The following is a 12,116-nucleotide window of genomic DNA, read 5'->3' as shown; positions in this document are numbered from 1 at the left end:
ATAGCACTGGCCACCACAGACTCATAAAACATCTTCAGCATTGTACGGCAGATGTTGAAGGACCTCAGCCTCCTCAGAAAATAAAGGCGGCTCTGGCCATTCCTGTACAGAGCTTGAGTGTTCTTAGCCCAGTCCAGTTTATTGTCCATGTGTACTCCCAGGTACTTGTAATCCTCTACAATGTCCACACTGACCCCCTGGATGGAAACCGGGGTCATTGGTGCCTTGTCCCTTCGTAGGTCTACAACCAGCTCCTTAGACTTTGTCGCATTGAGCTGCAGATGGTTCTGCTCACACTATGAGACAAAGTTCCCCACCACAGCCCTGTACTCAGTCTCATCACCACCGCTGATACATCCCACCACAGCAGAGTCATCAGAAAACTTCTGAAGGTGGCAGGACTCTGTGTGGTAGCTGAAGTCCGTGGTGTAGATGGTGAAGAGGAAGGGAGAGAGGACAGTCCCCTGAGGGGCCCCAATGTTGCTGACCACGCTGTCCGACACACAGTGCTGCAGGCGCACATGCTGTGGTCTGCCAGTCAGGTGATCCACAATCCAGGACATGAGGGGGGCATCCACCAGCATCGCTGCCAGCTTCTCACCCAGCAGGGCTGGCCGGATGGTGTTGAAAGCACTGGCAAAGTCAAAAAACATGATCCTCACCGTTCTTGCCGGCTTGTCCAGGTAGGTGTGGATGCGGTTCAGCAGGAAGATGATGGCATCCTCAACTCCCAGCCGGGGCTGGTAGGCAAACTGAAGGGGGTCCAGGAGGGTTCTGACCATGGGCCGCAGCTGTTCCAGCACCAGTCTCTCTAGGGTCTTCATTATGTGGGAGGTCAGTGCCACCAGTCTGTAGTCCTTGGAGCCACTGGGACGTGGTGTCTTTGGCACAGGAACAAGGCAAGATGTCTTCCACAGAACAAGGACCCTTTGCAGACTCAGGCTCAGGTTGAAGACATGTTGAAGGCCTCCACATAGCTGGGGGCACAGGCTTTTAGCACCCCGGGGCTAACTCCATCGGGGCCTGCAGCCTTGTTTGAGTGGAGTTTCATCAGCTGTCTTCTCACCTGGTCAGTAGTCAGGCACACAGCAGAGGTTACAGGCGGGGGAGGGGGGAGTCATTAGTGTGAAGAGGGCTGTTTGCCTGAGAGCTGGTTGAGGGGGGAGTAGGACTCTCCCAGGAAGATGGAGGAGGGGGGAGCAGTGGACTCAGAGGAGTCTGAGTACCTACAGCAGCTGAGTTAGAGGGGGGATGAGCAGGAGCCGGTGTAAATTGTTGTAAGTCAGGTCAGGACTTTGACTAGGCCACTCCAAAGTCTTCATTTTGTTCTTCTTCAGCCATTCAGAGACCCCACAACAACATCCAAAGAACTGCAGGCCTCACTTGCCTCAGTTAAGGTCAGTGTTCATGACTCCACCATAGGAAAGAGACTGGGCAAAAATGGCCTGCATGGAAGAGTTCCAAGACGAAAACCACTGCTGAGCAAAAAGAACATTAAGTTTCGTCTCATTTTTGCCATAAAACATCTTGATGATCCCCAAGACTTTTGGGAAAATACTCTGTGGACTGACGAGACAAAAGTTGAACTTTTTGGAAGGTGTGTGTCCCATTACATCTGTCGTAAAAGTAACACCGCATTTCAGAAAAAGAACATCATACCAACAGTAAAATATGGTGGTGGTAGTGTGATGGTCTGGGGCTGTTTTTTTGCCCAGTCTCTTTCTTATGGTGGAGTCATGAACACTGACCTTAACTGAGGCAAGTGAGGCCTGCAGTTCTTTGGGTGTTGTTGTGGGGTCTCTGAATGGCTGAAGAAGAACAAAATAAAGACTTTGGAGTGGCCTAGTCAAAGTCCTGACCTGAATCCTATTGAGATGCTGTGGCTTGACCTTACAAAGGCAGGTCATGCTCGAAAACCCTCCAATGTGGCTTAATTACAACAATTCTGCAAAGATGAGTGGGCCAAAATTCCTCCAGAGCGCTGTAAAAGACTCATTGCAAGTTATCGCAAACACTTCATTTCAGTTGTTGCTGCTAAGGGTGGCCCAACCAGTTATTAGGTTTAGGGGGCAATCACTATTTCACACAGGGTCATGTAGGTTTGGATTTTGTTTTCCCTTAATAATAACAACCTTCATTTAAAAACTGCATTCTGTGTTTACTTGTGTTATCTTTGACTAATATTTAAATTTGTTTGATGATCTGAAACATTTAAGTGTGACAAACATGCAAAAAAATAAGAGATCAGGAAGGGGGCAAACACTTTTTCACACCACTGGATGTAAGTAAGCAAACAGGTATTAAACAAGAGTCCCAACTTAACGTCCTGTCATTCAATGCTTGTGTGGATATCATAAATAGGCAGCCTAATTTGCTCTCTAATAACATTAAATGATGAAAATAATGTGAAAATGTATCAGTTGATAGACTATGAGGAGTGGGGGCGAGCATCCCTCACACTCAAGATGGTCAGTAAGGCTTCAATGGCAAAATAAATTTCAAAGTCCATCAGTGATGCAGCCTGAGAGACAAAAAAACACTCTCTTTTCTGTAATAACATTTTTAACTCACCGCTGTTCTCTCTCTCGCTCTCGCTCTCTCTCTCTCTCTGCTTCTTCTCGCGCACCAGGTGCCAAATATCTTGCGAGCATTATGGCTCTTTCAGTACATGTCCTGTCTGAACAAAGAGACAGCCGCATATTAACAGACTGAACTCATCGTTTAGCAACAACAAAGTGTTTTTCACCATTATAACTTATTCCAAAATTAGAGACTCTCTGTGTCTCTGAGGTCTAGATGCATTATACCATCACGTCTAAATCATGCTTGCTTTGTGATTTAAAATATTGGCAGAGAAGAGAGTCCCTCATGACTGTCATACACAATCATAGATTTATACTGTTCTAGTGTGGATTTTGACTCATGCTTGCCCCTTTGTGGTCTCCATCTCATTTTATGTTTTATGTTGTTAGCATGGACCAATGTGCAAGCTATATATAACCAATGGATCATTTATGGCACAATGTGATATATTCCTATAAATTCACATCAGAGGATCTCCATCATTCCTTCTCCACCTCCATCTTTCCCACAATCCTCTATAGCTCTTTTCCCATTCCAAGCGCCAAGGCAATACATGACATATCTAAAGATATCTTTTTTTCCCCACTTCCTTCCATCACTCTGTCTTATCATGTTAGCAATGTTTTAAGTGCTTCAGAGGTCAGGGAAGGTTATGTCCAATCCCTTCTCTCTGTGTTCATCCATCTCTCGTCTGCCTATCTACCGCGCCGTTTGATTATGGTCTGGACAGCCTACGTAGCACACCCGCGAATATCTCCAGTTAAATCTAACTAAGCCTTCCCTCTATGCACCTGTCCCTCCATCCATCCTTTCATCTAACCACCAATGCCCCATCACGTCTTGCCTTGAGTGCCCTATGAAACCATATAATACATCCAAGGATATATTAGACCTTTCCTCTACACCCCATCTCATCGCCATAAGAGGGCCATGATTAGAGCCCAGTGATAATCTCAACCCTTCTTTCCTTCTCCTATTTCTAGCCATATTTCTGTAACCTTTTTCCTACTCTCTCCACCCATCCCCACCCCCTCCACCACCACCACCGTAATCTTTGCATCATTCCAATTTTTCCTCTCAGCCTGCTCCCTCCAGCTCCAGCTCCCTATCTGCATTTGATTGCATGTAATAGCGGTAGACTGAGAAGGCAAATTGGTGCTATTCAGTACAGTTCAGTCCAGGCCGAGCTGCTGATTTGTCATATTCATCTAAGGCCAGCTTTGATTGGCCTAATGATCTGGAGGCGAGGTGGTATAGGATACTCAACCTTACTCCAAAGTCTGTGGTTTTACAGTAGTAAATGTTAATATTTATCATTGGTTGGTTCACACATTTGACACACAAGATCTCTGTAAATACTACATTATGTTTCTATCCATGCACCAGCTGCAAAGACACATATTGGTATTAGTGCTATAATGTTCCAACAGCAAATGTCTCTCATATTGTACAGTAGAAGTCTCTTCTCTGGGTTTTCCAAATTAAACTGTAATTGCCAAAAAGACCGGATTACAATTTAGTTCTTCACATTAATGAAGAAAGGTTGTAAAAGTGTAGACCAGTTCAGTGTAATTACTGTAATGTTTCATTCACATTGTTAACCCAGAAATTAAAGTCAGACTCTGAATGTTTGTTTAAAATGCTCTTTGAAATGGACAGCTGGCTCTGTCATCTGAACTGCTGCCACCTGCCAGTCAGATATGCCAATCATCTGTGTGTGTGTGTGTCTGTGCATGTGCATGGTGGTAACCATCCTACCGTCATGAATATTCATGTGGTGATAAAACATGATTGGTCACACAGTCAGATGGTCGTCATATAGTTGGCACATGGTTGCTGTGATTCTTCTTCAGATGCCGTGTGTGTGTGTGTGTGTGCGTGTGTGTGTGTGTGTGTGTTGTCTCCAAATTGTCTGCAGTTGTGTAACCCTTTGTTCCTCTCTGATCTATGTATCTTTTCTCTCTCTTGCTCAGACCGTTAAGGTTGGTACTCTGGCAAGCCTCTGAACATTCATATTGCGCGCACACACACACACACACACACACACACACACACACACACACCTACAACCATAACTTGACGCTCTGCAAACATAATTAACATGGGTTGAGAGTACGGTTCTCCGAGCTGTTGTCATCTGTGTGTGTGTGTGTGTGTGTGTGTGTGTGGCGGGTTGTGAAAGAGAGGAGGGAGAGAGACAGTCTGTACAAATTAAAATATCGTAATCTATTAGGTGAGACTGGGAATGTACAAGGTCTAGCAGAACCAAAGAGGCACAGGTGCTGCTGTTGCCAAGTGCATCATGTTTATGTGATTGTTGATGCGTGTTGTAAAGTATGTGTCCATGCAGATTCAAAATGGTGTGAATTAATGAGAATCTATGATAATAAATGCATGGTTGCCTGCTTGGTTGTAATCGCACACTGCCGTACTCACCTCCATCTAGCCTCTGATGCTCTGTTTTGTGTGCGCATATGTGTGTTCATGTGCATATACTGTATGTTTACTGACTGTCGGCTGAATGATCTACTTTCATTCAAATTTATTTAGAAGGTATGTTTACCCTAGCAAAACTTAACACTCAAAGAGCAACATAATTGGAGAATGCAGCCACCAACCAAAAACCGTATGAATCGGGAAAAAAAGCACAAAAACTTAAGGTTACAATTAAAGCACTGTCCTTCTCTTTGAGCAGTGAGTCTGCTCCCTTTCTTCACCTCTCATTGATGCCATAATTATACTCTCCTCAAATTTGCCCCTTTTTTCCTTCTTTTGCCTCTCCCTCTCTCTACACTCTCTCCAGGTGGTCATAATGCTGCACCTCTGTTCGATTTAAAGTGCTCCATCATTGGGACTATTAGCCCATCTCAATGGGGCGAGGGGTGCTTTTATTGGTCATTGCTAATTAGCTAGGATATCGTTTTTTCCCTTCTCTTACTCTTCCTACAGTAAGACTTGCATCATAGAAACAGTATTTAAAGTAAACTAATAATTACAAAATTATGGATTACAATATAAGGGAAATAAGAAAAAATGACTAAAAAAGAAGTCCATAAAAATAAATAGCCAGAGGTATGTTCTTCTAACATAGTTAGAAGAGAATTCTAACTGACAATCCAGGGATGTCACAAAGTTAAAATACCATATTCAGATAAGTATCTGATGCATTTTATAGCTCTATTGATTAGCTAGCATATCATTCTGCTATGTAGGCTTTTCAGCTACGTATCAGCCAAACAACATGGTCAGGTTTGGGTACAGGAAACGCAAAATTTGTGCAATGAGGCTGTTTCAAGTTCTTTATTCAGGAAAAACCCTGTCTTTTGACCAGACATGGCCTGTCATTGTTTCATAATTAGAGAGCATGTGCTTGAAAGGGGGGAAGGACCCACCAGCTGCCAATCAAACATCATGACAGGAAGCCACTGGAGTGTCACAGACTGGTGTCATGCGTGCCAATCATCTGTGTGTGTCTGTGTGTGTGTGTGTGGGTGTGTGTGCTTGTTACTGAAGCACACTCATCAGTCAATCATCCATTCCCTCAGGCATCCATTTGCCAATGATAGCAAAGGGAGGCGTGTCTATGGAGTGGCAGAGGGAGGGAGTGAGAGAAGAGCAGAAGAATAGAAAGAATCGTTGGAGTGAGAGTCACAGATGTTTGCACTCGTTTTCTGCTCGTTTGTCAGTGAGTTTTCTCCTCATGGACTATTTAGAAGCACAAGTGTGGAACAGCCCTCTGAACGCTCACTGTTCAGCATTCCAAGTAGCATGTCTGTGTGCGTGTGTGTGTGTGTGTGTGTGTGTGTGTGTTTCGTAGTTGTTTATAGTTAGAACCTGTTTTAGATCTGTTGATGTTTTACCAAGTAATGCCATACTGGCCAGTCAAAAAATGTTTATTGTAAGGTCAAGATTAGAATAGGTGTAGGTTAAAATGTGGGTTAAGATTAGGTTGGGTGATCAACAAGACATCCAAAAGGGTTCATGTTTGGAGCATTAAGCATTGTGAGAAAATGTAACGGTGGCTCAGGCTCTTGTCGAATGTGGAGGGAAAAAAATCTCCTTTAGCAATTAGGATTTCCCTTTTTTCCTTTACCTTTCATCCTGTTCTTCTGCTTTCCTCCTCCTTGGGCTGCCATCAGTAAATGTGTGCCTATGACCAGGGAGTCCTTTCTAGTGCATCGTGGTTGGGAACAAAAAACAAAACAAAAACTGTCTGTCAAGAGCATGCAAAGTGAAGCAGTAGGAGAAAAAAAAAATCATGTCTAACATAAACAAGCATGTAAATTTGAAATGAAATGATAATCTACACCTGTCTTTGGCAAACTCAGCTAAACCCAAAATGACACAGCATTCAGGCTCATACAGTCTTTCTGGCCATCTGTGGCGATGGCGTATGCAGAAAAGTTTTTGAAAGATTTGGAATGACGGCTATTTACACTCTGATGTAGTGTTACACTGTACCTGCTGCTGGATGCTCTGTTAAATGAAGCTGATATTTAAAACTATATTCAAGGAGACTGGCTGGGAACAGAGTAAGGGAAGTTTAATCATCCTCTTATGTACATTTTGCATTGTGCTATTTAATAATAATTAGAATTATGTGGATATACTATTTACAGCAGATTGTGTGGTGGTATATATTGTTTACTTACAACTGGTTGGCAGCTCAATAAAATCGACCATGAAAAGAAACAATAATTTCCAAAGAAACTTCTTTTGTTCTTGATCAGACATCAGACTCGAAAGGGGTGAGTGTTTTTTTCTTTTTCATCCTACCTTTTCCTACACAGATGGAAGCTTTAAGAAACCTGTGTATATATTTCTAATTAAATCTTTCTTGCATGCAAATGAGTAGCCATACACTTTCCATACAGATTGTGGTGTTAGGTCATGAATATTCATAAGTCATCATTTTGTTCCCACTAACGACAGAACAAGCGGTAATTTATTCATACTAACTGGCTGCTAATCAGCTGTTCTTACTCTGATATTCCTTGTCAAATTATGCTCAAGTGATAAGCGTAACTTGTACATTTTAAAACGTGTTCTTGACGTTTAGACTACGTATGTGCCCACGTGTGTGTGATGTGCCTGTATACCTTACAGGTTTTTAGCCAGTTCACTTCTTCCATATCACACGTGCCTTTCCATTTTCCACTTTTTTGTAATTCTTCATAGAAAAAGGTTTTAAAGAGTGGCACATAAAAGAACTTAAAATAGGAAACTAGGAAAATTAATCTCACCCCCAGCAATTCTTTAAGGTTGTAAATGTGTGCTATGGTGACACCTAGCTAATGGTTTGTGATTTGACTGATTACTGATGATGGACAGAAGATATTTTAAAAAGGACTTACCTGAAAAGGAAGTCGCTGACAGGCAGAAGTCATAACTAGAAAATTGAAAGAAACAAACAAAAAATGAAACAAATTATGTTTTTGCTTGCTGCTCAACACAAAGGTGCAGAGAGTGGGAAAAGGTCAAAGGTGAGTGTCATGACATCATGATATAAGCCCATTTACTTCTCATTTACTTAACTTTTCTTGCTCTCTTAACTTGTGCGCGCATATACAAAAACAAATACACTGAGCTGATTATCGGCCCCGACACCCTCTGTGCTCAGCTTGAAGGCAGTGGCGAAAGAAAGACTTGTCTCTTTTTTTGTCTTTCTTTGATTCTTTCTTTTTCCCTGCTGTGCTGTGGAGTCTCTAGTGTGTAGCCTTCTATGTCTATTACTTCTTCCCTCACTTGCAAAACACCACATGCACACACAAAAACACACGCACTTTCTTATTTAATTGTTGTATAGCCTCTGTATGTTTCTGAGTATATTTGATGTATCTTCGTTCAGTTATGTGTGTGTGTATGTGTATGCATTCATGCATGTTGCCTCCCAGGATAGCCCAGTGATAACGATATCAAGGACTGGAGAGAGAGTTGGCGTAATTAAGCTGTAGGTGTCCATTATCTTTGTACATCTTTCTCTTCCCTCTATATCTCCCTTACTGTTCTTTTCCCTTCCATTTGCTGCTAAATGTAGGTCAATCAAACATAGTTACAGATGGTTGCTTGTTTATTGTAATCAGTCTTGTTCATCTTAATTGTGAAACTCAACCCCATGGAGAAAATGCCCTCACTAATAAACACAGGGATATAGAGAGGGAGAGAAGGAAAGAAGGAATGAACAAATGATGGAAAGAAAGTAACAAAGTAAGGAAGTATAGTGTGTCCCGAAGGCTTATAACACATACTGTATAAATGGCTCCAAAGCTATATACAGTATTTTGTCTAATGCCTATCCAATCTCTATGTTCTTTCCAAAGCACTTCTTGACACCACAAAATGTGTGAAACTTCATATTTCACTTGGGTAACCAATGCTTTTAACCAGATTTTGAAAAGTTAAAAGCATTAGTTACAATTTTCACTAATTTAACTCCATATTTTTGTCATAATTTTTTTGTCGATTATGTCCTCAAAATAGCAAAATGGAGATGCTCCTGAGGCTAAAGTGTGTGTATTATTTTTTTTATTTTCCATTGAGGATCTAGATTTCTGCGGTTGAAATATATGTTTTTGCCTAACCTCTTACTTTTCAATATCTAGCACTTTTCCATCATTTGTCCAAAACCCTCATGTGAACTAACTCTAAAATATATTGCTATTGGGCAAAGTTGGTCAGTATGGAGAATTAAAAAAGCAAATGGTTGAATTAATCCTTTTGTGGACAGGTGAGTTCATGTGTTGACCGTCATTTATTTCCAACACAAGTGAAATCATTTAGTCAAGCTCTTCATCCTTCCCCTCATAAATGAAAATAGCTTATGGCCTCTTGTCATTAGTTCCTCGATGATGTGTTTGAGTACTTCATTTGTCATAACATGTTACAGACAAGGTATTAAAGAGGCATCCATTTTCAATATAGTCCAATAGAGGCCCTGAATTTGGCATTTGGACCCGGCTGAGAGACTGCCGTTCATGTATCTCTAACGTCTCAAGTTTTGTCTAGTCTATCTCCATCCATCTACATTATCTTTGTTTCAACTTATGGGTTTTGTGTATGGGCTCTTCATTGTAAGCTTAATGACTTGACAGTGATGTGTGGTGAAGGTTAGGTTTTAAGGTATTTTGAGATACTTTTCCTTCTGTTTCTGTTAGATATTTCTTTAAAGAGCATTACAAGTCAAATTTTCTCTCTGGCTCACTCTGTATCTCCTGCAAGTAATATACATTATATGAAATCAAGCCTTATCCCCAATTTCTTTGTCATGTTTTCATTGTCTGTTTAAAAGCAAGAGAGGAAACAGGAATGACAGCATAGAGGAGAGGAGAGGTTAAGTGCTGTGAGAGAAGTGTTTGATACAAAGGGGCGACATACCAAATGAGAGGGCCAGATGAAGGGGTGAAGTCGAGGTAAGCTATGATAGAAAGAAAAAGAAATGAGGGTAATGAGAGAAAAGGAGGAGAGTGCTGAGGTAAACGAAGAGGAAAAGGTAAAAAAGAAGAGAGGTGAGAGAGGGGTAAGTGAGGGGAAGAGAGTGACTTGAAGGAAAGGGTAAGCTTCTAACTCTGTAGGTAGCAGTAATTAGAGGCTTGTCCCCTGTGAGGCGAAGACACACTCACACTGTTGTTGCACGCACTTGGTTATAGCCCTTCATTGAGCCCACCACTGTGGGTGGGGAATAGGCTTCTTTACCCCCCTGTCCACATTAAGCATTTCAAAGAAACATATTAACTCAATGCGTACGCTACACCTTTTCGTTGTTGTTTTTTTAGTTTTTTAACTAGAGCAATGCATAGACACATACAAACTGAACTTCAAAACAGTCACACACTTTAAAATGACCATGAATGTTGTTTTAAATAATGCACAAGCAGGGTTAGTGATACTTTAGAAACATCAGCAGCAGTGGGTAGCGGAAGTGTAGAAAAAAGAATAATACATCAATAAATTCACTAGATAAATAAAACATAAGGCGTGTTATAAGGTCACTGTTTGCATGTTGGAGATATTAACTATTTAGCAGGTTTGACAGGCTCAGTTAACCATATTCTACTCACTGTATAGCTGCTGGGGTACAAAGTTTAATGAGCTACTATGTGAATTTCTTTTTTTGCATCAGCATGTGAGCAGGCTATATGTGCTTAAAACATGTTTAGTCTCTGAATGGCTGTCCATAACTAAATATAAATCAGACCTTTGTCAGCATAAAAGTTGACTTACATCCTGTTCTTGGATTAAGAACACAATTTTATTCATCATTCACTGTAAATTGTTTTCTCTTTCACACCATGTATTTCCATACACTGTTGTAATGCTGGTTAACTGATTTGTCAAAATGTCGTGCGTGTTTCTCTCATTACCCTATAGACAGAGATGTGGTCAACTTGTTCATTCACTAACAAATGCTAGTGTCAAAGGCTGAAGCCATAATTTTTCACTCACATTTAGTTATGAAGTTTAATCAGGTGTTATTTGTGTGTGTGTGTGTGTGTGATTCTCGGTCTTCTCCAGGTAATGACTTGTGTAGTGTCCAGTAGTGCTGAGTGTGCTGTTGATGCTGACCACACACAAACTGTATTGACTGGTGGGGTTTGAGTATTGATATTTGGCCACTTAAAACGGTCCTCTAAGTCTATTGTGTGTATGCCAACTTATAATTTAGATTAAACTGTATAGAGTACATAGTTACTGTGTTAGGCAATAGGTTTACATATAGCCTCCCTCTATCTAATTTATTGAACTACTCATACTCTACTTATTTCAATGTTCTTTGCATTGCTGTTAACAACCACTAACCTCTACATATAGACCTGTATATAGCCACTCTATATTGGTTTGTCCAACTTCCTATTGTTTATCTATTTTTAATACATAATTTACCTTATCTATTTGACCTTTATACCTACAGTATTTGTATGTTATAGTTCTATGAATGGAGTTTGAGTGATTCATATTATAAAAATTCTCTGTCTCAAGGAGAAAAGAATGACAAGAAGAGACAGGGAGGACAAACAAAGCCAGAAACCTAAGTTTTGGGAGCATTTCAATTTAAATGTGACTTTACTAAGTTTAGCGGCAGCAGGAGTGCATGCTAAAGGGTTGTGTTTAGCTATGGCAGCTGCTTACAAGGATCTGTATCTACCACAACCAGTTTTAAAAGTCACCTGCCTGGGAGAAGTGGTGGATGTGGTGTCATGCAATTTATAAGTTGCAGCAAGAGGTTGAATGTGATTTACCTTTGTTTGTGTGTGTGTGTGTGTGTGTGTGTGTGTCTGTGTGTGAGAGGGTAGAGAGACGCAGAGACGATTCATACCAACATTCTATTGGTCTTGACACTGAGTCACAGGCTATGCCAGAAGCTCTCGCACTGAATAACACAGTGTGTGTGTCTGCGTTCATGTCACTGCGTTTGCATGTGCATGATTTCAGCCATGTGCGTTTGTTGTAAGAACGGTGTTAATGTGGTGTTTGTTCATCTGCTTCCACAGTACCACATCAAGCTGAAGGCTGTTAAAATCCCCATGCAGAGTTGT

At 41.2% G+C, this 12,116-nt stretch overlaps 1 protein-coding gene across 4 annotated transcripts in view; it reads left to right on the top strand.

Annotated features, from left to right (window-relative positions):
- Window positions 1–12,116, top strand: part of pard3bb (par-3 family cell polarity regulator beta b) — a 212,230-nt gene that overhangs the window by 122,640 nt on the left and 77,474 nt on the right. The gene's annotated exons all lie outside the window — the stretch shown is intronic.

The sequence above is a fragment of the Siniperca chuatsi genome, linkage group LG12, assembly GCF_020085105.1.
Source record: "Siniperca chuatsi isolate FFG_IHB_CAS linkage group LG12, ASM2008510v1, whole genome shotgun sequence".
NCBI classification, from domain to species: Eukaryota; Metazoa; Chordata; class Actinopteri; order Centrarchiformes; family Sinipercidae; genus Siniperca; species Siniperca chuatsi.
Note: the sequence above shows the minus strand (reverse complement) of the source record. Positions and strands in the feature narration are given on the sequence as shown.